General features: G+C 37.8%; 1 long non-coding RNA gene across 1 annotated transcript; it reads right to left on the bottom strand.

Moving 5' to 3' along the window:
- Nucleotides 1-42: 42 nt before the first annotated feature.
- LOC140341631 (uncharacterized) lies at nucleotides 43-25,596 on the bottom strand. The gene is made up of 3 exons (XR_011922923.1): nucleotides 25,274-25,596; nucleotides 7,016-7,127; nucleotides 43-4,885 (listed from the first exon to the last, which is right to left on the bottom strand). It is a non-coding gene; the product is annotated as an uncharacterized lncRNA (long non-coding RNA).

Below are 25,596 nucleotides of genomic sequence, written 5' to 3'. Positions count from 1 at the left end.
AATATCTTTGCAATACTTTAGGATCTATAAAGCAGTGGATCAGACAAAAACTGAAACAATACCTAGTGGAGAATCTTCCAGATCCCTGTGTTTCAATTGTAGTAGTTGCTTCTCCACCAGTGGATGTTTCAGTGAATATCAGCCAATATAAATGGACACCTATGTGTAAGAGATGTAGGTAAACTCATCAGTGTGTGTTAATGTTTTAACAACCTTGTTTTTGTTTTTATTATGTATTAGTGTACAGCCATATTTGTACATCGCATACACAGGCTCCAAGTCTTTTCTTTAAGATGGATAGGTTTTGGTGTTCTTCCCTAAAAGAGGGAACAATTTGTTTAATAAAATAGGGACACTTCCTTCATAACAAATGCCGTACAGCTATTGGAAAGGGTTCGTAAAGTTAGCCTGTTTCTATATTGAAATCATAAAACGTTCAAGATTGGATAAGGAAATCGTCCATTCACTTTTATTTAGAGCATCTGAAGAACTTCAAATGCTTTGCATTCCTATTATACATATTAGTCACAACCCAGCTTTGCCCACCTCATAAGCCTTACTACTGGCTCATTGCTGTGATGGGCTTTCATTTCAGACTTGCATTCGCTCAGAGCGTTCTATCACAGGATCAACTGTGCTTCCATCTGCTTCAATTTAACTGATAAGGAGGGGTTGGAAAAAATTTTGTGCATGTATGTGCACGCCAATGTATTGGATCATGGTGCAGTTTCTGAAAACCACAAGCCGATTCTGGCCAGGTGGTTGCCTTTGCTTCGGTGGAAAAACAGCTACACTACGAACACATGAGCAAGTTGGTCAGGTTTGTCCTGGGAGCAGTTTGAAATGAGCCTGGAATAAGTTCTGGAAAGTGGGCCTTACAAACCAATTGCAAGGTAGGAGGGGGCAAAGCTGGAAATAAGGACGATGGTTAATTGTAAATTTGCCCCAGTATCTGGGATACCGAAGGAGCAACTAAATAGTCCCATGGATGCATTTGCTACATTATTTGTAGTCATTTAATATTTTTTATTTCAGGTTTGTGTTCCTGTAAAGCTCATTTCAGAACAACTAAGTATAAATGTAATGGGCTGTAGGGTATTGTACCCTTTTTTCACTCTGCAGTGTTCAGAGATGTTCAGCTTTGCAAAACCCACTGTCAGCACAGTGGTACCATTGTCACACAACCAGTTCTAGTCCCTGCACATTACATAAACTTAAGTGGTCAGCACAAAAGAAATCCACAGGGCAGACTTTATCCATTCAAGTCAAGCACATGGACCAGTCAAGCCATCATGTAATGGTCTCAGTGCTAACAATGACCTCAGTTCTTTCTTTTATACTCCTAAAGTTGTTCTTTATTATACAGCAGCAGTGTATGGACTAAGACATGATTGCCTTGGAAGCAACAGACTGAAACATCAAGCTGATATGCAATAGATACTGAATAAAAAAAGTGCTAGATAAACATTTTTAGGACTGTCAATTTAATAAAATAATTAACACCATAAATTGTGTAGTGAAAACATGCAAGGTTTATGTTCCGGTTACATTTTATGGATATTCAAAGAGCAGATTTTTTAATTTTTTTATGTTCCAGATTATCTCAACTACTTTGTGCTCTGCATTTCAATGCAATACTTGATGCAGCAAAGAATTCTTTGGGTTAGTGGCTGAGGTTTGATAAATATGCCATTATAGAAGACCGACTTGGTCAAACAGATGTAAATTCCCTATTTGATTAGTGTCTATTGTTATATGGCAGGAGACCCATCTACCACAGACTCATAACAGCAAATACCAACTGAAACAGACCTCCAAAAGAGCCCAGGCAGGCAGAAATTCTGAATAAAACAAAACAGTAGTCAACTGTCTAATAAATGAAAGTGTACTAATAAAGAACAACCTTTAACAAAGTGCATATCTCTTTTCTGGTCAAGCTGACCCACAAGATCCAATAGTTTGAAGGAACTGATAACCCATCCACTTTCTAATAAAGAGTGGGCTGATATTTGCCATATTGTCATTGCATTTTGGGAGAGCACCAGTTACTTCTTTATGGCCTAAAAGTGGCCATATTTTGGCATTGATACATGTTTCCTTTGGCATTGCCAGTGGTACTGTTTACATGTCTCCTTTTACCAATGGGGTGCTCTTTAGTCATTGCTTGAGACGTGCAGATACGTGCATCGGGGCAACATCGTACAGGACTTTGTGTACTCACAGCCCTTTGCATGGTGCACTGGTGCACATGCAGCTATATGCATGGATGAACATGCGCCAGTTTCTGGATCCTTGGTGTGTTACCCGCTATTCTGCCAAGCGATATTCTGCCTGTTAGACTTCTCAAACACCCACCTAAGCTCAGCCCTAAACTCACTGTTTTCTGTTGCTTGCCTCCTGCCCTGACCCTGGACCCCCTTCATCTTGATTATTGCTGGCTGCCCGCCCTGACTCTGGACGGTCTTGACCTTGATTATGGTCTACGGTCTGCCCTGACCTCGGACCATCTCAACCTTGATCATTGAGTGGACTTTGGCTCTGTGTAAATCTTGCTGCAAGTCTGGATCTTGGCCTGGTGACTTCTACACCTGGTGATACCAAGATTGCCTACTACCCATTGGCCAGTTGTCTCTAAACTTAAACCATCCTATAACGCTTACCCCGGGTGGGGAGAGCCTGGAAGCCATGACCCAATGACCTCCCAACAGCAAAGTAGTCTGGTGGCCACAAGAGTGGGTGGCTCTGGTGAAGACCAGGAATCACCATTCTGCACCTGGGGTAATCCTGTATAACCCACTAGGAGGCAAAGTCATAAAAGCCAGGTTCCTAATTATTTTGTTAGACTCCGTAATTTAATTCACCACCCTCATTCTATTGACTTCAGAAGGGCTCACCAAAACGTTTGCAAACTTTGAGCAGGATTCATGAAACTATTTGCAGGCCAACCCCAGACAAATTAATGTTTGTTTTTTTTTAATTGGTTTCTGAGTTTTTTTGCACAACAATTTATTAATGTATTTATTGGATGAAACAATTACTTTCTAAGCAAGTCATCTATAGGTTTAGTGAAGAAATCTTCGAATGGGGACATTTATTCTGCTGACAAATGACTAAGAGGGATATTTTAACTTGTTAGTACCCATCTGGGTTGCAGCCCACTGAAATCAAAATACATAGGAAAAAATTACGGCTGCAATAGACGACCTTCTTTTGAAAATTCTAGATGCCTGGCTTGTCTGGCAAAGACATAAATCCTTATCAGTATACTTGCTCCAGATCAATAAACTGAATGGCAGCAACATTTTTGAAGAACAAGTCAGTGATGTCAGCCTTCATATTCTTGTCAATACTGGGTTCTAAGTGCTTTGATGATTGTGAAGAAGCAGGTAAAGGACATGTATAGTGTATTTTAATGAACACATTTTGAGTGATGCCCCTCCCATTTGACATGCATAGGTATATTATTGTGTGAGATAGACATTTATAGACTGGCCTCTGCTTAGGACAGATAGGCAGTCAGATAGGCATTGTACTAACAACCTCCACTTTCATGTTACAGCATATGTATATAAATATGATTAATGTGCTAAATATCGGCTTTGTTCAGACTGCTGTTGTGGTTGTGATGTGGTTACCGCTTCCTCACGCCAGTAAACCGCTACTTTGGAAGAGAAGCTGCAGCATCTTTGCAGCAGCCCAATAAAGAATGAATGGGTGAACGAATTAGTGGTTCAGTAATGCTCACTGCTGTGTGCTGTCAAATCTGCTATGGTGCAAATAATTGGTAAGGTGCTGGTGGGATCAAGCGAACCCCAAATTTCCCCAAATGCGAGATAGCACCACAGGTCCGAACCTTTCTATAGACCCAGTGCTCTCTGTATCCAGTATTAAACCACAGAACTGGTCAGGTGCATCCCATCTCCTCCTCTTGCCCGCACCCTGATCTCTGTGGCTGTTACTCCATTATTCCAGCATAGAACAATGGAAAAGAAGGACTAGATGCAACTTTTTTTTACAGAAAAGAGTATTATAAGACATTTACTAACAAAATCAGCCACAAATCATAACACACTGGGTACAAAACTATAAAAACCTTACCTATAAAATCTTTTAACTGCGTAATAATGGCCATTGGAATAAGATATCATTTGGACACATGTGTTGTTTTTAATGAGCCCACTGACTCCTAGATTTGCATTGTAAAAAGGAGCTGTAAAGCATGACTATTATGTAGCATTACAATCCATAAAGCAGAGGCTGTATATGAAATAAACTAATACAACTACTCCCTTGAGCCTATAGAATAAAACATACATAAGCATTTTTTTAAAAAGGTGCACATTGATAAGATAATTAACTTTGAATGATCAATTTCATCATATGTTCATCTTATATTTTTAAAAACATTGACTTTGTACATTCTCTTTAAATCTCTCAGGAAAAGAGATTGGATCACCAAGTGAAAGAATCTTTCTAAAACAAGAGATTTAGCTTCATCACTTTTCATTGTTGGTCAGGTGTAGTCCAATCAGCTGCAGAATTGATCTCTATCTATTTTTGGGTGATTAGCCCTCTGTTTAGGTTTGTTTTTTGGAGTTGTTCCAGTTTGTGAAGAATTTGCAGGAAGATTAAGTTTTTTTTGGTTGATAAAATTGCCCAATGTTTCCGCCTTACAACATATCCGAATACTATTGTTGCTTCCTGAACAGATTCCAACAGATTGCAGCATTGTGTTTTAAACGGAGAATGTAGATTACGAATCTTGATTTGAAGGCGCTTAAGCCCAGCTGCACTTGGTGACAATACAGAATAGCGGCCATGATCAGCACGACACAAACTCCGATTATCAGGAACGACAATACATTGCTAGAACAATGGTGACTGGCTGCAAAATAAAAACAGGAATGAATTCCAGAAACAAGACAATATTACAATGTAATCAGGAAAACAAATGTAAGAATATGTGATACAAGTAAAAATCTTGATATTTTGTAGGATATTTTAAAGTGCAACTCAACCCATCAGTACCATTTATATATTGCATTACATTTTATCAATTTCCCTATTTATCACGTTGAGCTTATGACCACATATTTACTATAAATGTTACACACAGAAGCAAAGTTTTATAAGACATCACAAAAGTATATATGTTCATCAAGCTGATCTACTCTACCCATAAAGTTGAATTCAAAAGTCATTGAAAAGACTGTGCAATCCCTTTAGGAACATCACTTTGCAGAAAAAGAAACTTTTTAGGAATACAGTATTTTAGAACAGACCTTTGGTACTTGCAAATGGATTTAAATAAGGAATACCTCTTGATCAATGCCGACCGCCCTACTAAGCATGAGGGTGCCAATGAGACTGGAGATATAATCAGGATATGGTACATTAGGTTTGGTGCCCCCTTTTATACTGGGGAGGTTGTACATGGGCGAGTATTACACTGCACAACAATGATTTTGCTACTGGGAATAACACATGATATCAAGTGTGCTGATTCTAAATCTGAACTCAGAATTTGACTATCATGTACAGATAGTAAGTTATAGGCGTGCTATAGATGTCCAAATGGTCGGTAATTGGGTAATATATTTTTACATGGGAACATTTTACCAGTTGTGATGTGAGTGATGAAGGGGAGAGTTTCCACCTGGACATTTCTGTTTTGAAAACAAGATATGAAGGCCGGTGCAACCCCAACATCGTGGGCGACTACTGCTGGTTTCTGCAACGGGATACAGCGGAGATCCACAAACGCAAAAGCAAGTGCCTGAAACACTTCTGAACTGTACATGTGTGTTGAACAAGGACTCAGGTAAATTATGTGTAATTGTATATGTTGTTGCCGCATAAAACGTTTTTGTAATGTCATGGAACTATGAGGCAAAAGTTAGTTATGTATAGAGATTACATAGTAACTGCAGAACGAGAAAATGTAGCTAATCGCGTCTATAATGGTAATTAACTTAAGATCCTGACATCCTAGACAGAATCAGGCTTCAGATTTGGATTCAGCGCACATTTAGTATAGGACACATGGATTAGACCTAGTACCAGACAGTATTTATTTTTTTGTCGTACAGTGATAGGAACAAGGTACAAGAAAACCCTGATGCTACCCGTGCCCGCCCCACTACACCCCTGGCCCAGACAGGGACCTCCAGCCCAGTGGATGTCTATTTATGCTACTCAGGTAAACCAGAAAGAAAGCCCACATGGGTAGAACAGTGTACCCCTTTATCACAAGGAAAGATGGATTTGTAGATAATTTGTGTCTTATTAGTATGTGTGTAAAAAATGCAAAAAGTAGTCTTCTGTTCAATCGAAAACTCTATCAATGTCAATAAAAGAAATGGGCCAAGCCTACTACCTTGCCTAGGGTCCCATTCTTCCCTAATCCTTCTCTTGACATGCTCTTAAAAAGTTATTGGGGGTTTGGGTAACATTTGTCAAATGCTGAAACATAATATTTTATTAGTTGCATCAAGACATCATGACTGCTTTCTAAAAATGCTAGTTTTTTGGCATCAAGGGTGATCAACTAACCATTATGCTTTCTAAAATACTCTCCTAGAATATGAGTATGCGGATTAGATGAATTTACTTAAGGGGTTCGGAACAGTACAATTCCCAAACAAACCTAGTCAGGTTCTGATCAGGAATTTGTCATACTATACCTATCAATGACCAATATAGTAATGATGGATCACAAATTGGATTGCCTAAACTCTGAATTCTAAACTAAGTTCATAATAGCTCCAGTCTAATTTACTGACCCAACTTATCTGCTTACTTGTACCAGGCGATACCAAGTATCTTAATCAGAATCAGGACTCTTTAAATTTCAGAAGGTAGTTGCTAATGACTGCTCCTATAGATCTCTTAGGGGATGTGTCCTTTAAAGTGCAACCTTGTATATTGTATTGACTTCTTCATTATCACTTTGGCCACAATTAGATGTAGACACATATACACCAACATACATTTTACTATATCACTGTTTCCTTACCATGCAAGTAGATTACCTCTGGTTCTCTGAAACGCACCCTCCTTTCCGGTTTCTGTTTGCCACTAACATCCGACTTATCAAGAAGTTTTCTTCGCAAAATTGATGGTGGCATCTACAAAAGAGCACCATAGCAAGAGATATTAAACTAGTATAGCCTTCAGAATGCCCTCTACGGTTTACCATGACACTGTGCATGAAACCTGTTTGTTGATCCAAAAGATTTAAAGAAAACCTGCCATTGTACCTACCATTTCTGTTCTCTCCTGAAAATGCTTTTTTTATCTGCTTGCAGTTAGATAATCCACAGAATAGAAGAACCAAAGTGCCAGGATGACAGACCAAGCATTTCTATAATGTAACCTTTTATTACTTTGAAATATATCTTTTTTGCTTCCTTTTTATTGCCCTCTAAATATCCAATAAGTAGTATATATGCTTTTAAATGTCTTAAAATTGTATGCTCACAATCACAGTACTAATATTCTACTGTCAGAGCCATTTCCAAGTCTCATTTGCTGGGAAGAAAAACATGCATATAAGTAATTCATAGTAGACAGAGTTCTCTTTAAGAAGATTACCTTTGCTGCAGGACATTTGGTTTGGTTCAGTGCATTTTCTGCATATTTTCGCCTCTTCCTCTCAATTTAATTTCTCTTTTCTAATATTCTTCTTTGCCCTCGAGGACCTTCACGTCTCTTCCGCTATTTTTTTCTATATTAGGATTCTTACAATTCTGCATTAGCTTGAGCAATACCTTTAAACAATGTGATTCTTAATTTCCATGATTTTCTCTTTTCATTTTCCACCCTATGTCTGTTGTATTTCAGAGCTTGGGGCTATAGATTCATTTTCAGGTTGTGTGGTGGCATTCATATCAGGGCATGGTTATGGGACACTGGTTGTCCATATTGCACATTGGTGGACTATCATGAGCTAAGCGATAGCGGATATGGTGCAATTACAGGATGTAAGGAACCTTGTTCACAAAGACTGAACCATAAAATATTGACACAAACAAAATTGATGGAAAGATGAACCTGCCAATGTGTAAAGACCTGGACGGCTATCAGATTTCTGACCCTGGAAACGATCTTTTGTGGCCATTTCCATTGACAGGAGAAAGAATGAGTCTGTTCTATGGAAAGAGGGAAGGACGACCAAGTGGCATCCCATTACGCTCTCCTCAATAAGAAAGTTCATTGATCATCCAGGAAGGATTAATGAACGAGCTAGATTTTCCACCCGAGATGATCATGGTCATCTCAAGCAACAAATCTAGTGCAATATTTCTCAAGCAGGGTTCCTCCAGAGGTTGCTGGGGGTTCTTTAAACCATGAGCAGTCCCCCCCCCCCCCCCATTCAGACTCCAAAGGTCAATTACCACTGACACCAATGATCTTTTTAGCTATTTGTAACGGTGATATTATTTCCACTGACCTCCAGGCCAATGTACTGTTAGCTGTAGATTTAGTAATTATAGCAGAGTATACCTGACAACTAAAACGTATGTCAAGAGTTCCCCCATGTTAAAAATGTTGAGAAAGGCTGATCTATTGTGTTTACAATGTCAACCACCTGCCCTGGCAATTCAATAAAGCACATGTTGACCATTACTGTAGAAGAAAGATACCTTCACTCCAATCAACATGTAATGAGCAACAAAGAGGGGCAAACCCCTTTGGTGGTTTACTTTGGTAGCCCATAATGCTTTGGCTCCTTACTTCAGAATTAACTTTCAGCACACAATTAAATTGGACTCTTAATCCCACCTGATGGACCCAAGAAGAAAGTAATATGCATTTCATGAGTGATCTAGAAGAGGATATATAATTGACCCCTTTGCAAGTAAAAGCAGGTAAAGTATCTGGCTAAGAAGTGTGCTTGATAGTCGAAAAAATCACAAATTGGTGATATTGGCCACTTTGGCTCCAGGACCAAACAAAGGTGGCAGATAGGCTTTAGACTTTCATGTACCATCTTTACTTATCCATTCCTGGTAACGATTCCTTAGAACATTCCATGCTAAAATGTAACTGCCAAGCTATATCAAAGACAGCATTATTTAACAATCTTAAAACACTATTAAACAGAGTTTTGCCTAATTACGTTTTAAGTAGGTATTATTTCACCATTCATTCTTGTGCTGAAAAGGACATGTCTCAGTGCTGATCGAAATCAGACTTTAGGGAAAATCCATTTTTACTTGAGTGGCATGTAAAAATGAACATTTTTTTAAAAGTAATAAAGTTTAATTACTTTCGAGAGTGTAGTTACCCTTCAAGGTAAAATAATCAATTCATCTGCTAAAGTGGACGTGAGCGTGATGATAGAGATTTAAGTAAAGACAATGCCAGTGTCAAGTATTGCTTCCAGTATAAAAGAAAAACTTTGTATAAAGACATTAATATTGGAAAATTGTAGCAATCCATAGCTAACAATCCCTTTTCAATTTAGAAAATGTGATCGATGAATCAAATATAGTTAGATCAATAAAAGATTATTTTTGATTGCTTGATGGGGGATGCTAAACTTTGTGTGTTACTCATTGCTTGTTTATAAGCCTTAACACACAAGATTAAAATTTATGTAAATCCTAATGATATTGATTTCTTTTGGTCTGTTAAACCCTCCATTTAAGCATGTTGTTACATCTTTTTAATGGGGGGGGGGGGGGGATGTTTGTAGTATTGTTCTATGTTGCTCCATAGATACAGTATGGTAAGTGACTGTTGTCATCTTAGTTTGCTATTGGCAGGACCACCAGGGGAAAATAATGTTGAAAAAAGAATGCTGCCACCAAATCTAAAGACCAAACAGCTGCAATGATATACTTTTTTGGTTCTGTGATTTAGATACACTGTTGTAAAAAGTATAATTTGTCTGTAAAACTTGGAAAGCATGGAGGTGATATCATTAAGATGGCCAAAACGAGAAATCCAAATCTATACTGAGAACCACAACCCATTGTCTCTAAGCCAGAGCAGGTAGCACTACGTATTTAAGATTTTCTATTTGTTCCAAAATCTATTAGTAAACAGTTACTTTTAAACTTTTTAAGGAACCTGGCAGCAACAAGAGCTTCACTAGGAGATACAGGGGCTTGCTGCAGAATATAAAGCACAATTCCTGCTGTATATCAAATAAAAGCTGCAAACAAAGTAAAATGTCTGTATACCAAATAATTATGACCCGCTTCAATAACCTTGCTAATTCAGCTCAATTTCCCCCTCTGCTTAAGTCATAGCAAAGTTGAAGCAACGTGACTTCCCCAATGCTCTCCTTCAGTCTTGTAGGATGACTATAGTGGACTGTACTACAGGAGGGCTACAGAGGACTACACTATGGAGACGGACAGATCCATCCATGTGTCTTTCTAAAGGGTGCTTAGCAAAACTTTGGTTCATCAATCATACAAAAATGTTCAATTATGGGATTTACCCCATGAGGCCCTAACTTCCAACCCAAAAAGGGTAAAGTCTCACCTTCAGAAAAAACTATATAGGCCGCTAAAGGTTCAAAGAGATATATAAGAAAAAGCTATATTCTGTATTAAATATATTCTCAGATGGTAAAAAGGCCAAAGACCCCTCTCACTTCCGGTAGTTCTGTTCTATTAACTGTAAGCAAAACTATGCCTTGGCCATTGTAGACAAAGGGCCTGATTTATTAAAGCTCTTTAATACTGAAGAGGAAACACTTTCCCCACTGAAGCTGGGTAATCCAGCAAATCTGGAATGGATCTGGTACAGAATTGAAAACATTTGCTAACAAATAGCAAATGACTTTTAGGACATCCAATACCAGGTTTGCTGGATCACCCAGCTTCACTGATGAAAGTGTATCTTCTCCAGCCTTGGAGAGCTTTAATAAATCAGACCCAAAATGACAGTTTCATTCGATAGCAGGTTCCATAATCTTGCCTTGTCATGCCCTTTTGTAAAACTAACCAATGAATTACAAATTACGAATTATGTTGTTTTTTAAATAGTTAAGAATAATGGATATAGCACAGATATATTGCCAACATAAGACCTCATGGAAAATATAGTGGACCTTATGGTCTTTTTTATTTAGACTGATCGGAATTAGATCCCTAAGCCATGTGTTCTGTGAAGTTCTACTAATGTATGTATCTTTAGTTATTGTTTGACTAATTGACATAAAACTATTGACATGTACCTGCTCTGTATATATACATACAATACACATTTATATATGTTTTCCTATGAAGATATCATAGGAAAGATGTATTCCTATATGAAGATATCAGTGCCTTCTATCCTTCTAAAATCTCCTGGGAAAGCAGATTTACTCTGTGAAATGCGTCGGGAGAAATTGGAGGTGTATCTTGCACTTACCTATTGTATTAGAAGGGTATAGCTTGGCCCCCCAAACCTTAATTTGACACCTTAAAAGTCCCTCTTTATTGAACACTCTCTATAGTGTTTCTTTTGGTATCTCAACCTGATGTTTTTGAGATGTGGTGTTCCTTTAACAACCAATAAAAAACAATAGGCCTAAACTAATTTTATTTTTAGGTTCCAAATTCCTTCTATATATACACAGCCTGCACCTCTTTACTGCCTCATTGCCAAAACTCTAGGAAATATCCAGGTCTTCTAGATATGGTGAAAACATGACGCAACCCAGTGGTTGAGAGGTCAATTGCCAGGCATGAGAACCATCACATGGGGGGTGGCAGAGCTTTCTGAGACCACTTTTAGGTTTGAGTGCTCTACCATGGACAGAAGATCAGATAAAATGTGGACTGGGGGAGTTCAGGGAAGAGAAATATAGACTGATTAATGTACAGCCTAGAATGTGCCTTGTATATAGTGCAGTAAACTGTGGTCAACAATCAGAAATCATCCTTAATCTGATCTCAGTTAAATAAATCCCGTCTGTTGCTACTTGCCAGTTCCTTAATGCCTTCCTCTGACATTATTGAACAAGTTTGATCAAGTGAACATAAACCCATGTAGTTACCATGATAGAGCTCTGAGACCTGCATTGCTGGGAATGGGTTAACCTCTATTTTACAACCTTCTTCTAAGTGAAAGCCATTAAAAAGTAGAACTAACACTATATGATTCAGTGTCTGCGAGTCCTTGTATGACATTGCTGACTTAAATTAATCCCACCATCGCAGTAAATAACCGCATGTTGCCTGACACAAGACTAAATAAAATGACCCATATATTACAGCTTGCGATGGACATTCTTTCTAACGTATTACAGAAAAAGACATCTAGAACACCATAAAACATTACAAAAAAAGATCTACTAAATAACAGTGTAACTGTTTGCTCCAGCTACCAGTCTGCAACCAAATAAAAAATCTGACATGTGAACCACTTACTAAATGATATTCCTCTTGAGATTTTCAGTTTCGTGTTGCTGCCCAAGCTGCTTTCAATTATTTCCCAACCTAGCAGTTTTCCTATATCGGAGGATCTCGTTTTATTGCAAATAGAGTCGTATAAAAAAAGAACATCTATTGTGATTATATATACTTAGTTTATCTTTATTATCAACGTTTTCAGCCCTTCAAGGCGACACATACATATTTATGTAGCAAATCATTACCCAAGGGTACCGTGCTATGGCTGCATTCGGTCTGCGCCTGGAATTTGGGGCCCATAAATTTTATGGCGGAGATTTCCAATTTGTAAAACGGAGGCCTCTTATCGATGTTTTGTTTAGTGAGTGTTATGAATGATACAGGAAAATGGTATATTATTTTATGCCCTTGTTGATGTTGATTTTTTTTTAACGCTTTATGAAAATTATAAACTTATCTGCAGGAATTACATATTCTGCTGTAACAGTGGACCCCATGTGATAAGCCCCTCACCACCACTTTCAACCCTTGGTATACACTATTTGGTCAAAGGTTTGTGGATATCTCTCCAAATTACTGAGTTCAGGTATTTCCAGTTAAGGGTTTGGGTAATCCTACAGCATACAGACCTGCCTTTCTCAAGAAGTGTACCTTCAGAGGTTGCTAGAATCTCCTTGAGCAATTTGTGTCTCTCAATAACCAATTGCAAGTCTTTTAGGCTATCTGTACTGGGGGGGGGGGGGGGGCATCCTTTCTACTGACCTACTGATGAAAGAAGCATTGACCACCATTTCATGTGAGTTGTGGATATAGTAATCATTGGTCAGTATTCATGGAGACCATGGTTCCTCCCTTGGTGGAAAAATGCTCTCTTAGGCAATAAAAACGTTTTAGTTACAGTTTTGGAAGGCCTCTTCTTCTCCAGCATGACAGCCAATGTGTACAAAAACATTTTCATAAAGACATGGTTGGAAAACTTGGTTTGGTGCAGAGAAACGACTTTTACATGGCCCAGACCTTAACCCTGCTCAATACCTTTGGGATGAAATTAAACATTGAATGTGAGCCAGCTCTCAGTCCAACACAAGTACATCACCTCTCAAATGCTTGTTTGGTTAAATGGAAACACATTTCCACAAACACTCTCCGAAATCTTGAAATGGTTTGTCCAACCAACCCAAAAAATGTAATGGTCGATTGTGCACAAACGTTCAGCCATATAGTGTAAATGGTAAGATAACGGAAGAAACTTGTATTAAAGAATATTTCTGAGACTTTTATTTCTTTTGCATAGATGCAGGGGTACTAGCACTAAGAGTGGCATTGTATAAAAGTGAAGTAATGTGATATTTCTGCATGGGTCAATTTTGGCAAAGATAGGCAAGATAATTTAATGGTAATATTTGAGTGTTGGTTGCATTAGGGTTAAATCTTAGAGGTCAAATGTATCTTTTGTATCAGTAGGAGAAGGTTAGGACTGATGTTTGTGTTGACGAGGATGTTGTACCTTCATTCTTCTCTTGTGTCAACAAGACCCTCCATTAAGGCCCACAACCATGAAATAAATCCTCCGGCTTTCATCCACTTCCTATAGGTTCTGCTGACATCACTATACCTTAGTACTTTAGAGAAGGCTGGATACTTGAAATCTCTTGAGAATGGACGAGAGAATAGGTTTTTGACCGGACTAGATTATTCATTAGAATTCAGGGGAGGGTTACGTATTAGGGACAAGAAAAAGCTAGAGGTCAGAATTATTTATAACTGCATAACATGCACTTGTCTTTAGCTTGGAAGGTCTAATAAAAATACCCCCCCTCTGCCCCTTGTACCTAAAATTATACTACAAAAAATAGGAATAAAATCATTGCATGTTAGAGCTTTAAAACCCATAAAAATGAGCACATTACAAAATAATGGCAATGGTAAAAAAATATATATAAAAATTATACTTACACTGCTGTAATTTTCTGCTTTTAAGCGAAGAAAAAGGAAAAAACTGGAAAATAGGTCAAAACAGAAATAAAAGACATCCTTCTCTGCTCCCTCCCCTTTGAGTACCAATGAAAAGATAAATAAGGTTCTGACTGAGAGGGAACTGCAATCTAAATATTGTATACTAATAAAAAAGCTGTGTATGGACATTATATACACAAGGGTTGATGAGTTGATTTTAGCCTTGTATATTGTACACCATGTGGCTCTGGTACCAGCATGAAGTGCTATTTATTCCAAGAGAACATGATGATAAATGGAATGGTATTATACACCTAGGATTTAGGGAAATATGTGTTTTATTCACATACGTAATAAATTCTGAATAGAAAAGTATACAGATATATGAGACCATAATGTAGAGCTGGAGGGCATGCTGTAAAACATACCAGAAGGAAGTAGATATGAAACAATGCACTGAATTTTCTATTTATTACCAAAATACACCCGGAGAGCTGGGTTTTATATCCCTTCTTTGGGTATTTGTCCTTTTTTTTTAGGCTAGAAACATTACAAACCAATGGCCTAAACAAAGACTTTCTGTAGATTCTACCAAGTATAACTAGAAAGGTTACGGCAAGGAAAGCCAAAGGAATCAAATCAGTGTAAATCGCATTGAAGCCTTTCTAAAAAAGGGGCACAAACTATACCCAATATTGCCTGTATTCATCCTGAATCAGCCTTTATCAACCTTTATAACTCTAGAATAACTTTCAGGGAACCCCTGCTATAATTATATCCACAGCAAATCTTTTATATCATTCCCATTGGTGGTAACCATAAATGCCTTTTACATTGCTGGCCATTAAGAAGCCAATGTAACCTAAACTGACCTGAGAGGCACAGATTGCTCATTGCTCAAGGAACCCCTAGCAAAATCTGGAGGAACCCCAGGATTCCATGAAACCCTGGTTGAAAAACACTGCTCTATACATTTGTTGCTGCAAATATTCATTATTGCTGGTTAAAAGTGTGCTAAATACAGGTAGTCCCCTGGTTACATACATACACTGTAAGTTTGTTCTTAAGTTGAATTTGTATGTAAGTCGGAACAGGTACATTATTTTAATAAAGGCAATTAGGACAGATGTTTGTCCTAACATAATGTTAGTCAGCATGGAAAATACTCACTGTGAGTCAATCACAACTTTATTAAGCCTAGACATTCATTAACTTCTGGAGCAAGCTGTGCTTTGATATGCAAAAAGAAACAACTGCAGAGTTTGTCTTGGTCATTAAAGAGTTACATGATGTTGAAGAAGAGCTCAGTCCTTATGATCACCCACAGCCCCAGCTGTGTTTAGCAAAAAAATTCTTCTGCAAGTCATGCAAAATGTCCCGTTTCAAGCATACGTCCTGCACAGGAGCGAGCAGGGAAGCCCCATTCATATCTAGGAGTTGTCCATATGTTGGAGGTCCTTAACTTGGGGACTACCTGTATGTGTTAAATATCTGGAGTGTTGGATTATTAACAAGCCCTGTTATACTATAACATACCAAACAAAACAGGGAATCTCCTGATTGCCACCTCCCTTTCTGTAGAACACAACAAGCTGTTCAGCACAAAGCCATAATTACTAAACAATCATGAATAATCCAAATGTGTAACATTTATTGGAACTGTGTACTTAGCGTTATTATGGTTATATTTATGAATTGGCCTTCTTGGTAGAGGCAGGGCTTTTCTTCCTCATGTCAGAGCTGCATCCCTGACAGGTGGTGATGTTATAGATTTACATTGATCAAGAAGCAGCAAAAGATGTGGAAGAGATTACAAAAGCAGAAGCAGGGTGATGCTTTCACTGCAACTTCCTCCGCAGCAAGGAGAACATTAGGGATACAGTAGTAACATCACCAAATATTATCGCAAATCTAAAAGCCAAAGGCAGCAATTATCTCACACTGCATTTTAGGCTCAAAACATAAGAGTGCCCTGGCACATTCACATGTCAGGACCAGGAGGTGCAGTGGAGTAATTAATTCAACACAGACATAGATATTTCCGGATACTGTTTGGCACAATGAATGGTTTTAGACATTCCCTATAAAATAGAAAAATCTTTACTTGTTATGTTCAGATTACCATAAAGAGGTGGGCTTTAGTATTTAATGTCATTTAATGTATTTGAGAATGTTGTTTACCTGTAAAAAAATCCATTATTCGAATATAAAAATTACCTGAAACTGCTGCTTGGTACTGCCTTCATGGATGTGATGTCAACACCCCCAGAAGACTTGGAGCTGTCACTCAAGAAAAACTCCATTGTAGCATTTCTCAGTCAGGGTTTCCCCAGAGGAGGTTCTCCTAGATTTTTCTGTGGGCCTGCATAATTATAATTCAATACATTGGGCAAAGCAGGGGTTCCGTGGGACCTGTATAATACTTCAAGGGCTCCTTTGGAGGTTGAGAATTAATATTCTACAGAAGGAGATGCTGTCACTCAAGTGATACTCTATTGTTGGTATTATCAACCATGGTTATGTCGAACCATAGGCAGGTTACTCTAATTGACCTTCATTGACCTAACTGACCTTCAATCTGATGGTACTTGCATAATTATAAGACCAACAACACTTGTTAGTGCCATAACATCAATGATCTTATTACCTGTCTGGAACAAAGGCATTCTGACCTCCACTATAAAAACGACATTCTTCTTACTTCCTACCATTGTGAAAAATGTTCTTACTATTGATCCAGTAGATTGGTTTTAGCAATGGTTCCATTAGACCTGAAAATTATTTTCAAAGGTTCCTTTGGAGGTAAGAAGGTTGAGAATGACTATTCTACAGAAGAAGACTACAGAAGTAATACTAATATTATTATGTGGCTAATTGACCTTCAATCCTATGGCGCTTACATAACTATGAGGCCAACATGGCAGGGCCAGTGCCATAAGATCAATGATCATTTTAGCAGTCTGCAAAGCTGGCATTCTTAACCAAGTAAATGTATATGCTTGGCTAGATTTGACACCTGGTGGACCCCAAGATTTTATTTGTGGTCCAACCCGAACCTGTCAAATCTGTCACATTTTATGTTGTATTCCGTGCCCTTTGAGGCCTAATTTGTACTATTTAATCCACAAGATTGCATTGTGGCATATGTTGACACATATCTTTGTTTTTTTGTCTTTGTTTTGTATCATTATTGCATATTGTATACAAATACAGTTTTTGTGCCAAAAAACTGCTTTTCTCTTCTTTCTCCATAATATTAGTTACTTTACTTACTTAAGGGTTGGCACTTACTTCTCTGAGAAGATATAACTACGAAGACCACCACCAACACCCATTGTTTGAAGCTGGCATTCTGACCATCACTATAGGAGGGACATTTTTCTTACCACCAATGTGAAGGGATTTCTTTGAATTGGTCATAGAATAGGTTCTGTGGGACCTGAATATTATTTCAAAGGTTACTTTGGACTGCCCTATAATATTTCCATTCAGTATTTCCCAGCAGCTACAATAAAGATCACATAGGGAGGAGGAGGTGGGAAATCTGTACTAGATGGGCCTTGCAAAGAGAAAAGAAGAGAGGGCTATGCTATGCAAACAAGAAGAGGGCTATGCTAGAGTATGGACTCGTCCAGAAGTCAATATTTTGAATATCTCAATACATTTACATGTATTGTTTTGTTGGTGACAGGGTCTCCATAACATTCATTTAGTGGGTAAATCATATATTTATGAATAGAGATCATGCCTCTAGAAGTATTGAAATAGAAACACAATGGGGTTGGAGTCCTAAGAGGAACACTTTTTACAGAGACAATCATACCATATGTTTAGCATGATTGCTGTAAAAATACCCTAAAACCATTACTTTCCATACCAGTAACCACTATAATAAAGTGTGGATTTTATCTTTGTACAAATCCCAGTGAATAGCTTTAAATGCTATGAAAACAGCAACTTTTAAAGCCACATTTTTTAAAAAGACTTCTGAATATTTAATACAATCCATCCCCTCTGCACAGAACACAGTGTTTCTTGGACTTCACTGCTGCATTCTGTCATCATAAAGTGGCTACATAAACAGTTTGGACATTAAATAGCTTCATTTAGACTATCTTATATGGGAAGGGGAATGTGTGAGAGTCCTTTATTCTACTGCGTATACATTATCTGCCAGGAGCGATGTGTAAAATGTGACCAGGTCTCTACATTAATGCCGGGGTACTTATGAAAAATGAATACCATGGAGCCGTAGGGGATCCCTGTAGGATGAATTTTTTATAAGGCTCTTAGATTAAAGCCTGCATCCTGATCACCTTAATGTGAGAAGTGTAATAAAATATTGACATTGTGTAGTTATGATCGTGTTGTGCACCGGAGCCCATCTAGAATATACACTTTCAGATATGGGTTAAAGTAAGAGCAAAATCTTAGTTTTTATGTGTTAAAGCTGAACTCCAGTCAGATATAAAAACACCACTGAATGCAGTTATGTGTTTATTGCATTGCTTTAATATAAAATATCAAAATTTGACTTGAATTTAGCTTCCTTTAGGGCTCTTTATAGAAGTACTGGGAGAGGTTGGGGTGGCACCAGGGGCAGGGGTGTAGTCGTAAAAAAGAAGAGGGGGCACGGTACTATCCATGGCGAGGATGCATGCACATCATTGTTATATAAACGCCTCATTCCCAAAAAAGTGTGGGCATGGCATGCCCACATGTGCTTGCCCCACTACACCCCTGACCAGGGGGCCAATCTCGAGCCCTGCCCAGTATGCACATAAGCATGCTGCCCCTTCCATACCCTTCCACAGGGTATGGACAGGTGGGGGACCAGTTGTTGATTTCATTCAGTAAAGTAAGAGCGGAAAGCAGGCTTTGCTACCTGCCCCAGGCTTATTTATGTCATGGGGCTAGATAGGGAAAGTACAAATCTACTGGTGGGTAAAAAAAATTCTTATATTTTATTGGTGCATTATGGTGCAACTGTTTTCCTGAAGTTTGGATTTAAAGTAGAACTTCAGCCATGCCCTCAACCACCAACATCCCCCCAGTATTAAAAAAAAATATATATAAACTTAATACACACATTTTCTTGCATACTATGTTTCGGGGTGGTGGTGTCATGAGGTCTTGAGTCCTTCCCTTGGTGATAGCAATGGGATCGGACAACTCAGCGGATATTGTAACCCCTGTCCAGGTATACTTACCTATAACAACATTGCCCCCACATCTTCATTATGTGCCCATCATCTGTTCATCAGGCAGGTGGCTGGGAGAGGAACCTATAAATAACAGCAGCAAGGAGCACTGAAACAGCCTAATGGCATCTCTGTGTGGCATTTGATTCAATCTGGACACAATGGGCCTGATTTGATAAAGCTCTCCAAGCCTGGAGAGAATACACTTTCATCAGTGAATCCGGGTGATCCAGTAAACCTGAAATGGATCTGGTCCAGGATTCAAAACATTTGCTAGCAAAAAAGAAATTACTTTGAAGAAATCTATTCCAGGTTTGGTGGATCACCCAGCTTCACTGATTAAAGTGTATCCTCTCCAGCCTTGAAGAATTTATTAAATCAAGCCTAATGAGGTAAAAAGAATTAAGGCTGTTCACATAACAAAATGAATAATCCCTTTGCAATGTATTTCATTTAGATTCGTAAATCAGATGAAGATCTGCTGACTTCAACCATCCAAACACATGCATGAAAAATCCTTGTAAGTGAACCCTTCCCATGTTCTCTAATCTAAGGGAATTATCCCTTGCAAGGTGAAGATCCTAAATGCCTTATATAAATTTCCCCCAAATGTTTTTGCACCATTATTGTAAACCATATATTGTTTCAGTAAAAACTTTTTACTTTACCATGTAACTTTTTATTTCCCCTTATGAAATCAGCAAATCTCCTATTTATCCCAAGTTGTAGGTTCTAGATAAAAATCCAATTGAAAGCAATTTGCAACATGCCGTATAATAAACCAGCAACACTTTTACTTCCTTATTATATTTGACATTAGAAAATTTGCTGCACTTTCTATTCATTTTTGCACTGCTATCGTTCGGAAGCAATATATATTTTCCTGTACATCAGCCCATTAGATCTAACAAGCATTTAAATTGCTTTTTGCCGAGTCACAAAGATTTATTAATCCCCGGATAAGATGCGGTGATTTGTTTGCATAGAATGGCACCATCACTATGGTGATAATCTCTATTGATGGGAAACCTCCGTGCCCATTGGGAGGACATCTGCTGTTTCCCTGCCAAGGTCAAGCTAGATGATACGGCCAATTAAGTTACCGGTATAAAGTATGGCAAAAGTACCAATTTATTTCCCAAACCTTACAAGTGGATTGTAAAAATTACAGACTAATTTAATATTAAATTATCCTTCACTAAATGGTAAGTGTAGCATGTTTCATGAAGAAAAAGAGGGAAAAGAGAAAAATACTATATATATATCTATATATATATAGATATATATATAGTATTTTATAACATTTTATACATCATTTACATTATTAAAAAAAATCAAAACTTTGTTGGATGGACTTAGAATATTTTTTTTTTAGAAACCTGTTGATAGTTTATCTCACCTGACTACATCAAGGGCTTTATCTAAGTTCGAACATCTCTGTTTACTAGCGGCCAAGAAAAGCATTCTCAAAAACTGTTTGGAACCTTACTCCCCGACTATTACTCAGTTTAAAAATTACCTACAGGCTTTGATGGTTAGAGACAAGACAGAAGCTACTTAGCACTTGGATAACCACCCGCAAAGGTTTTTTGGCACTTGGAAGCCTTACTTACAATATAAATTATCCCCTAGTCAACTTCATGATGTTATTGAAATATATAGACATACAACCTGGTATGACCAGTGGGTGTTGAGGGCGCCACATAGGTAATGTACCCTTGTCTCCGGATATTTAATTAATGTCCTTGAGATATTTTTACTTTTGGTATACTTCTTCTTCAATGTATGTCGTAACATAGCAATAGGCTATGTGAACGAGAGGTGGGTCTGGGTTTTTTGATTGGATATGGTAGGTTTGCAGTTCATTTTTGTTTCTCTGGTTACTGTTTGTTTGTTACCTGTTATATATTGTTTCCAAGAATGAAATATAACAAAAAATGGAAAATGAGGGTGTGGACAAAATGTTATAGGGAGCGAAATTACTTGTATTTTAATGTCATGTTCTGTACTATTACATGTTGGTTTCTGTACATGATCTACTGATTAAGATTGGTATTTTGTAACACTTGTGTATATGTGTATATATTTTTATTATTTTATATTTTCTGTTCTACCTTTCTAAAAAAATTATATTTAAAAAACTAATTTAAAAAAGTATATTAAAAAAAAAACCTGTTGATATCCCCAAAAAAAAAAAAAAAACAATTATGAATAACTTTTCAAAAACCTAGTAGATAAAACTTTTTAAAACCTGTCTGTGTTTTCCAGACATCCCAACACTTACACAAATGTTTTATAGCAAGAGCAAAAAAAACTGAAACCTATGGCATACATTTCTGCCACACAGGTTAAGGGAATATCTGTTTATTTGTCTAAAATGCTCTCTAGCTCCTCGGTTCTGACGTGGGCTAACAACACAGTATTTTGAGAATGGGTGATGTCAGACATGCCTGTTTATCAAACAACAGCGTCCATGGCTAGAGAGAACTGGCTTGCACCTTCCCTTCCACACAAGGGGTTCAATTTATTAAAACTCTCCAAAACTGGATACGGTAGACCATCATGGGAGAACCTGAGGGATTCAGCAAACTTGGAATTAATCTGGTCCAGGATTGAAGACATTTGCTAATTAATAGCAAATTCATTTTAGGAAATCCATTCCAGGTTTGTAGATCCTCCCAAGTTCTCCTGTGATGGTCTATCATCTCCGGTCTTAGAGAGCATTCAAAAATCAGGCACAATATCACAAATTCCATTGCACTCCTTTAATCCTTCCAAAAATAGAAAAAAGAAAGTTAGTGTTCTAAAACAAACCGCTGATTGATGGCATTGTCATCAATAACCTGTAATATAATTAGAGCGACACACCTTCATGCAAACAGCAGAGCAATAATTGATACTGTGCAGAATCAACATTTTAAGGCCACATGGGACGTTATACTAGCTGTCTCAAGAATAATTCTTGCATAGCCTCAAAAATGTCTTTTTTGTCAATAAATGCTCTGCTGTTGACATAAACTTCTGTTGATGACACGCCAATTATACTCTCTATCATCTGATCTCTTTGTAGTATTGCCAATACAAAAGTCCTGAACCTTTTACTAGTTGTGTGTGCATTTTCTACAGGGCATGTAGGATATTTGCTGCAAATACATTGGTAATAATTAAGATTTCTATACTCTTTGCTTGTAACATGTATATTCATTGCTCTGTGTCACCGCTTCTGTTACCTACTTTAGTGTTAAATTGTTTGTACTAAACTTGATATGTCTAAAAATGGATAATTTTGTTGATTAAAACCTTTTAAAAAATAATTAAAACAGAACAAAATATCTGTTTAGCCATTTTGAAAAAGTCAACCATTTCCATTGGATGTACTTTTTCACAAGTCTGTGATCTATACATTTTTCTGTCTAGCTATTTCGTTATCCATTATCCAGGTCTAGATCACCTGGTCACCGTTCCAGAATTAGCTTAGAAAGCAATAGTAATAAACAAAAATCTAAATGTCTCCAGTGGATCTACTCCACCTGAGTAAGAGGGGCGGGGGGTGTCCACTGCCATAAATATATTATTGTTGGCTTGGCTGTCATAAATACAGTTATTTTTATTATTATTAAACAGGATTTATATAGCACCAACATATTATGCAGTGCTATACATTATATAGGGGTAGCAAATGACAGACAGATACAGACAGTGACACAGTAGGAGAAGAGGACCCTGCCTCGGAGAGCTTACAATCTAGGAGTTACTAGTTCTCTGCCATTTGTGCCATACAATCCCCATTCTGAGATACTTAAACTCCCAGTAGGATGGTTCCAGCAACAGAGGCAATGCCAGCAATATAGAAAATATCACATAGGGCTAGGTGTGACCTTCATCTAACTGACAAGTCTCATGACCTACTAGATATCTGTGACCCATAAAACATTTATTGATTCCATTATAGTGCAAGGAAGCACATCCAACATGAAGGTGGCAACACTTCTTTAAATTCAGAAACAGTGCAGCTTCGTTGTCACACCATCACAAAAAGATGCATTAGATGGACTTCAGTGGCAGGGTCAACCAGATAACAGTCAACAGGCATTTGTTTTACTTTGCAAAGAAACAAAAAAAAAAAAACTAAAAGTGGAGATGTACATATCATTAAATCCTTCAGCACATATTATTTTTTAATGAGAGGTCATAGTTCTACATTTAAAAAGATAATGTCTGGTACCTTTCGGAGAATTAAAGCCCTTAAAATTTTAAAAATAGCTGACATCCTAAAGAAACTAAACATATCAATACATGATGGCTTGACTGCAGATGATTCGCAGAAACGGGTTGCTCTACCCTACAGCCATCTTTTTCAGCCAACAAACATTTGCGTGGATGTTGAACAGCAGGGAAAGAAAACGTGAATGTATGTGGACCATATTGGCACCACATTTGTTCTCCTTTTTAATGAGTTCTTGTCTCCTGAACAATGTGGGTGGTCAGCACCCCCCCCACTCTGCCAATGTCTTTAAAGGATATGAAAACCCTAACTGAATGACATTTAATTTGCACTGCAAATGTTAGATTGCCATTTAATATTTGTTTAATAAAATACCTATTTTTTTTAGAATTGCTCAGCATCGAAGTGATACTGATCTCTTGAAGCCCATTTTCTGCCTAAATGCACCCCAGCTATGGCTGCATGGCCATTTACAGGGCGGACTTCCTAATGGTGACAGCAGTGGAACATTTATGTGTAATAGAGAATTTATTGTGATTGGGTGACAATTATCAAATGGAAACAAAGCAATGTCACTCTGTAACAGGAGGGGCCCAAAACAGACTTTTGGAATGATCACTGGATTTTTAAAAGGCACAGATACAATAACTGAATATCAATTTTAGAACAATGTAAGGAAGGGGTCTAAAAAAGGGCGAAGAGATATCAATTTATCCACATATATTGATATTTTAAATCAAATCAGTTTGTGTGTGATTAGAATATTTACAAAGGTTTGAATAACCAGATGCAGTCAGTTCAAACACTATCTATAGTTAAACACAGTCTTGTTGGATATTCTACAGTGTCAACCCAACACGTTTCACCTAGATTGACTTCATCAGGGATATCAGAGATAACAGTTACACCCAAACTACAATATTCAAAAGAGGAAAACACATGAAATTATTAGTTTTCTATATATCTAATTATGGGACTGGCACTCCTTCAGGCTCACCTGTAATAGGTTTGGAATCTCCAGCTGGGAATCCGTTTCTCCGTTTTGTCATTGAATATCAATTTTGAAAGTGCATGAGCCTATTAAAGTTCATATAGGAGATTATTAATTTAGTTTACATATATAGACAATGATTTGTCTATCATAGTGGCCAGTTAAGTCCTTTGCACATTGGGAAAAAGATGTGCCGGCAGCTCGATTTGCACAATTATGGACAGCTTTTACGGCTAGGTTCACAGGGGAATTTGCCTACCACATGGTTAAATGTTCCTCACCACCCATTTTCAGCTGCTGGTCACCTGGGAGTGTTCAACAACCTATAGGAGAGGTGTTGACGAGTATATAAACCACAATGCAACCAAACGCCTGTACAGAAAGGAATTTCAACCACTCCCAATTCCAATTTCAATCATAACCAAGAGGCGGCTGAGGACTAGTTGACATCGGTGAGATACAACTGTCCAGAACCGCTCATCTAACTCTAACATAAATTGGTAAACAGTTGAATACAATGTAAGTAACTCCTACTAAAACTTACCGTAAGTTTCTGAAATTTCCCCATATATTGTCTCGAGTACCCAACAAGGTCCAGTGTTGATACCAAGATCCAAGCTTACTGACAATCCAAAATAAGAGCACTCTCATACCGATAGCACAGGGAAAAGATGGGACTTTCCGGGAAGGGTGTTAGCCATCAGAGCTGGAGAAGTGAATGCATTTCCCAGTATGCCTCTGTATGACGGTTTAAACAATTCAGACAAATATTTATCACGTGGGAATCTGCGTTTTCCCAAAGTGAAAGAAATATTGCGACCGCCCTCTTGCTGTATGGGGCCTATAACGAGGATCTTTGTTAATGTG

The sequence above is a fragment of the Pyxicephalus adspersus genome, chromosome 12 (assembly GCF_032062135.1).
Source record: "Pyxicephalus adspersus chromosome 12, UCB_Pads_2.0, whole genome shotgun sequence".
Taxonomy (NCBI): Eukaryota; Metazoa; Chordata; class Amphibia; order Anura; family Pyxicephalidae; genus Pyxicephalus; species Pyxicephalus adspersus.
Note: the sequence above shows the minus strand (reverse complement) of the source record. Positions and strands in the feature narration are given on the sequence as shown.